This window comes from Piliocolobus tephrosceles, chromosome 20 (genome assembly GCF_002776525.5).
Source record: "Piliocolobus tephrosceles isolate RC106 chromosome 20, ASM277652v3, whole genome shotgun sequence".
Lineage (NCBI taxonomy): Eukaryota > Metazoa > Chordata > Mammalia > Primates > Cercopithecidae > Piliocolobus > Piliocolobus tephrosceles.
In genome coordinates, this window is record NC_045453.1 from 55,988,146 (window position 1) to 55,994,636 (window position 6,491).

General features: G+C 38.7%; 1 pseudogene; it reads left to right on the forward strand.

Moving 5' to 3' along the window:
• Nucleotides 1–4,113: 4,113 nt before the first annotated feature.
• On the forward strand, nt 4,114–5,300 carry LOC111546483 (annotated as a pseudogene).
• Nucleotides 5,301–6,491: the final 1,191 nt, after the last annotated feature.

Genomic DNA, 6,491 nt, shown 5'->3' on the forward strand with positions numbered 1-6,491 from the left:
ACATGCGGTGTTTGGTTTTCTGTTCTTGTGACAGTTTGCTGAGAATGACGATTTCCAGCTGCATCCATGTCCCTACAAAGGACACAAACTCATCCTTTTTTATGGCTGCATAGTATTCCATGGTGTATATGTGCCACATTTTCTTAATCCAGTCTGTCATTGATGGACATATGGATTGGTTCCAAGTCTTTGCTATTGTGAATAGTGCCGCAATAAACATACGTGTGCATGTGTCTTTATAGCAGCATGATTTATAATCCTTTGGGTATATATCCAATAATGGGATTGCTGGGTCATATGGTACTTCTAGTTCTAGATCCTTGAGGAATAGCCATACTGTTTTCCATAATGGTTGAACTAGTTTACAGTCCCACTAACAGTGTAAAAGTGTTCCTATTTCTCCACATCCTCTCCAACGCCTGTTGTTTCCTGACTTTTTAATGATTGCCATTCTAACTGGTGTGAGATGGTATCTCATTGTGGTTTTGATTTGCATTTCTCTGATGGCCAGTGATGACGAGCATTTTTTCATGTGTCTGTTGGCTGTATGCATGTCTTCTTTTGAGAAATGTCTGTTCATATCCTTTGCCCACTTTTTGATGGGGTTGTTTGTTTTTTTCTTGTAAATTTGAGTTCTTTGTAGGTTCTGGATATTAGCCCTTGGTCAGATGAGTAGATTGCAAAAATTTTCTCCTATTCTGTAGGTTGCCTGTTCATTCTGATGGTAGTTTCTTTTGCTGTGCAGAAGCTCTTTAGTTTAATTAGATCCCATTTGTCAATTTTGGCTTTTGCTGCCGTTGCTTTTGGTGTTTCAGACATGAAGTCCTTGCCCATGCAGATGTCCTGAGTGGTATTGCCTAGGTTTTCTTCGAGGGTTTTTATGGTATTAGGTCTAACATTTAAATCTCTAATCCATCTTGAATTAATTTTCGTATAAGGAGTAAGGAAAGGATCCAGTTTCAGCTTTCTACTTATGGCTAGCCAATTTTCCCAGCACCATTTATTAAATAGGGAATCCTTTCCCCAGTTCTTGTTTTTCTCAGGTTTGTCAAAGATCAGATGGCTCTAGATGTGTGGTATTATTTCTGAGGACTTTGTTCTGTTCCATTGGTCTATATCTCTGTTTTGGTTACTGTAGCCTTGTGGTATAGTTTGAAGTCAGGCAGCGTGAGGCCTCCAGCTTTGTTCTTTTGACTTAGGATTGTCTTGGCAATGTGGTGTCTTTTCTGGTTCCATATGAACTTTAAAGCAGTTTTTTCCAATTCTGTGAAGAAAGTCATTGGTAGCTTCATGGGGATGGCATTGAATCTATAAATTACCTTGGGCAGCATGGCCATTTTCACGATATTGATTCTTCCTATCCATGAGCATGGTATGTTCTTCCTTTTGTTTGTGTCCTATTTCACTGAGCAGTGGTTTGTAGTTCTCCTTGAAGAAGTCCTTTACATCCCTTGTAAGTTGGGTTCCTAGGTATTTTATTCTCTTTGAAGCAATTGTGAATGGAAGTTCATTCATGATTTGGCTCTCTGTTTGTCTGTTACTGGTGTATAAGAATGCTTGTGATTTTTGCACATTAATTTTGTATCCTGAGACTTTGCTGAAGTTGTTTATCAGCTTAAGGAGACTTTGGGCTGAGATGATGGGGTTTTCTAAATATACAATCATGTCATCTGCAAACAGGGACGATTTGACTTCTTCTTTTCCTAACTGAATACCCTTTCTTTCTCTTGCCTGATTGCCCTAGCCAGAACTTCCAACATTATGTTGAATAGGAGTGGTGAGAGAGGGCATCCCTGTCTTGTGCCTGTTGCCCATTCAGTATATTGGCTGTGGGTTTGTCATAAATAGCTCTTATTAGTTTGAGATACGTTCCATCAATACCTAGTTTATTGAGAGTTTTTAGCATGAAGGGCTGTTGAATTTTGTCAAAGGCCTTTTCTGCATCTATTGAGATAATCATGTGGTTTTTGTCTTTGGTTCTGTTTATATGCTGGATTACGTTTATTGATTTGCATATGTTGAACCAGCCTTGCATCCCAGGGACGAAGCCCACTTGATCATGGTGGATAAGCTTTTTGATGTGCTGCTGGATTCAGTTTGCCAGTATTTTATTGAGGACTTTTGCATTGATGTTCATCAGGGATATTGGTCTAAAATTCTCTTTTGTTGTTGTGTCTCTGCCAGGCTTTGGTATCAGGATGATGTTGGCCTCATAAAACGAGTTAGGGAGGATTCCCTCTTTTTCTATTGATTGGAATAGTTTCAGAAGGAATGGTACCAGCTCCTCCTTGTACCTCTGGTAGAATTCAGCTGTGAATCCATCTGGTCCTGGACTTTTTTTGGTTGGTAGGCTATTAATTATTGCCTCAATTTCAGAGTCTGCTATTGGTCTATTCAGGGATTCAACTTCTTCCTGGTTTAGTCTTGGGAGAGTGTAAGTGTCCAGGAAATTATCCATTTCTTCTGGATTTTCTAGTTTATTTGCGTAGAGGTGTTTATAAGTAGTCTCTGATGGTAGTTTGCTCTGTGGGGTCAGTGGTGATATCCCCTTTATCATTTTTTATTGCATCTATTTGATTCTTCTCTCTTTTCTTCTTTATTAGTCTTGCTAGTGGTCTATAAATTTTGTTGATCTTTTCAAAAAACCAACTCCTGGATTCATTGATTTTTTGGAGGGTTTTTTGTGTCTCTATCTCCTTCAGTTCTGCTCTGATCTTAGTTATTTCTTGCCTTCTGCTAGCTTTTGAATGTGTCTGCTCTTGCTTCTCTAGTTCTTTTAATTGTGATGTTAGAGTGTCAATTTTAGATCTTTCCAGCTTTCTCTTGTGGGCATTTAGTGCTATAAATTTCCCTCTACACACTGCTTTAAATGTGTCCCAGAGATTCTGGTATGTTGTATCTTTGTTCTCATTGGTTTCAAAGAACATCTTTATTTCTGCCTTCATTTCATTATGTACCCAGTAGTCATTCAGGAGCAGGTTGTTCAGTTTCCATGTAGTTGAGCGGTTTTGATTGAGTTTCTTAGTCCTGAGTTCTAGTTTGATTGCACTGTGGTCTGAGAGACAGTTTGTTATAATTTCTGTTCTTTTACATTTGCTGAGGAGTGCTTTACTTCCAATTATGTGGTCAATTTTGGAATAAGTGTGATGTGCTGAGAAGAATGTATATTCTGTTGATTTGGGGTGGAGAGTTCTATAGATGTCTATTAGGTCTGCTTGGTGCAGAGATGAGTTCAATTCCTGGATATCCTTGTTAACTTTCTGTCTCTTTGATCTGTCTAATGTTGACAGTGGAGTGTTGAAGTCTCCCATTATTATTGTATGGGAGTCTAAGTCTCTTTGTAAGTCTCTAAGGACTTGCTTTATGAATCTGGGTGCTCCTGTATTGGGTGTATATTTAGGATAGTTAGCTCTTCCTGTTGAATTGATCCCTTTACCATTATGTAATTGCCTTCTTTGTCTCTTTTGATCTTTGATGGTTTAAAGTCTGTTTTATCAGAGACTAGGATTGCAACCCCTGCTTTTTTTTTGTTCTCCATTTGCTTGGTAGATCTTCCTCCATCCCTTTATTTTGAGCCTATATGTGTCTCTGCATGTGAGATGGGTCTCCTGAATACAGCAAACTGATGGGTCTTGACTCTTTATCCAATTTGCCAGTCTCTGTCTTTTAATTGGACCATTTAGTCCATTTACATTTAAGGTTAATATTGTTATGTGTGAACTTGATCCTGTCATTATGACAAACCTTGCCATTGGAGTGTATTTTCCTCTCAGGTCATCACTGAAGACATAACAATTGCTTATGTGGGATGATGATACAGATCAAGTAATTGGCCATGATAATCGCTGCTGACAAGCTAAACATCCAAAGGAGCGTGGCTGGCAAGAACCAAGAGACAGCTCTTCCAAATGTTCTACATTATGTATCCCTTGTTACAACTTATTTTTATGTTTGGCCATGAGTTAATATGAATTCTAGAAAGTCTTGAATGAGTCCCAGGAAGAACAATAAAAATTATTATCAAGGAGAATAAACTAAGCTGTGCTTGGATCTGTCACTACTTCAGTGTCCCTGTTGGACTTTCTAGCAGTGGCCTAAGTGGAGAAGTAAAAGATGTCTGAATACACTTGGGTAAGTGAAGATGAGAATAAGGAGCTCATTGAAATATCATCAGAATACAATGGGGTAGTGCTGTTGTCCAGTTATAGCCCAGTTTCCAGGGACACGTGGGCTTCACCACAAGAATCCAGTGTCTCAATGTATGAAAGGTATCCTGCTGGTAGAAGGAATTCTGCATGCCCCTGATGCTGACAGTGGAAATCTGGTATATGTTGTCAACTGTCCCAAAGATAACAAAAGAAAAATGGGTGAGACAGCAGTGAAAGTGAAGAGCAGTCCAGAAAATATCTTCCTTAATAGCGCTGGTAAATTAGTGAGTTTGTGCTCTGAGTTTGTTTTTCCTCCTATGGCAACAGGATCTGAAAGAATATTTTAGTACCTTTGGAGAAGTCCTAGTAAAGATAGATATTAAAACTGGTCAAAGGAGTTTGGCTTTATTCTTTTTACAGAGTATGAAACACACGTGAAAGTAATGCCACAGTGACATATGATAGATGGATGATGGTATGACTAAATTTCCCAACTCTAAGCAAACCCCAGATGAGCCTTTGAGAAGCAGAAAAGTGTTTGTGGGGTGCTGTACAGAGGACATGACTGCAGATGAGCTATGGCAGTTTTTCTGTCAGTACAAAGAAGTGGTGGATATCTTCATCCCCAAGCCATTCAGGGCCTTTGCCTTTGTCACATTTGCAGATGATCAGATCGCCCAATCTCCTTGTGCAGAGGACTTGATCATTAAAGGACTCAGCATACACATATCCAATGCCAAGCCTAATTACACAATAGCAATAGATAGAAAGAAGTGGAAGATTTGGGAATATGAGTGGATTTGGTAATAGTAGAGGGGTGCATCTGGCTTGGAAAACAACCAAGATACTAATATAGGTGGTAGATTGTGCTCAGCATTAATCCAGTCATGATGGCTGCAGAGCAGTTGGGGTACGATGAGCATGTTAGCCAGCCAGCAGAACCAGTCAGCCCCACCAAGTAATAACCAAAGTAAAGGCAACATGCAGAGGGAGGCAAATCAGGTCTTTGGGTCTAGAAATAACTCTTACAGTGGTTCAAACTCTGGTGCAGCAATTGGTTGGGAATCAGCATCAAATGCAGGATCAGGCAATGGTTTTAATGGAGGCTTTGGCTCAAGCATGGATTCTAAATCTTCTGGCTGGGAAATGTAGACATTGGGTTATAGTTGGTTATAGTACAGAATAGTGGGAATTCAAATTTTCCTAAACTCGTGGTAAGTATATGGTAAGATACAAAAATTTTCAAAACTGGTTTGTTCAGTGTGGCGTATATTCAGCAGTATTTTTGACCATTTTCTTTAGAAAAAGATGAAGAGATAAAGGAATTGTATAAGTTTTGTTACATAAAGAGTTGGAATATATTAAGAGTTGAGTTACATAAAGAGTTGAATAAATAAAGAGTTGAAATATTGAGTGGTTGAAAGTGACTGGCAGTTTGTCTGTTGGAAAATCAATACATTACAATTGATATCTGTAATATTTTATCCCTGGACTTATCAAGTGAACTCTTTGAGTGCTCAAAATGGAAATCATTGATTAGAACTACATTCTTTTCTCCTTGTCTTAATTTGAATCCCACCATATGATTTTTTTCCCTAATAAAATCTCCTTTTGGAAGATCATGGTGTCACAGTGTTTGATTCTTATTTTTTTAACACTTGTCCCCCTCCACCTCATATATAAAAGTACAATATGAAGCCTTCATTTAGTCTCTGCAGTGCATCTCATTTCAAATGTTTACAGAAGCATTTCATTGAAAGTAGCACTGTAAATATCCTGCCATAGAAATACTTCCATCTACACGCTGTCTCATTCAAGAATTCATCATCACACTTCACAGGCTGTGTCTTTGACAGTGGGTGTTCTCATTTTGATTCGCTACTCCTTATTTCATGGAGTCATATCAACGTCATGAACACAAGGCTGTGATATGGAACTGGAAGGCTGTCTGAACTTTTGAAACTGTGTGGGATTGGTGGTGCCAAGGCATGGAAGGCTAGAATGAGTGAGAGAAGGAGAGAGTGCAGAGAGTTGATGAGGCATCATGAATATTTTTTTAACTTGGTGAGATGTGTCTCTCAATCCTGTAATTTTGGTGACAGAGTATACAGACAGCAATAATAAACAATGTATGAAAGTCTTTTGCATTCAAAGGACATCCACATGTGTTGGAAGACTTTCAATGAGCTTTGTTCTTAGGCAACCCATGTTAGTTGCATGTGTTAAGTGAAATGATACCTTTATTTTCCTACCCTTTTGTCAACTGCTATGAATGCTGTATGGTGTGTGTTCTCTTCTGTTACTGATATATAAGTGTGGTAATGTGAACTGAAGCTGATGGGT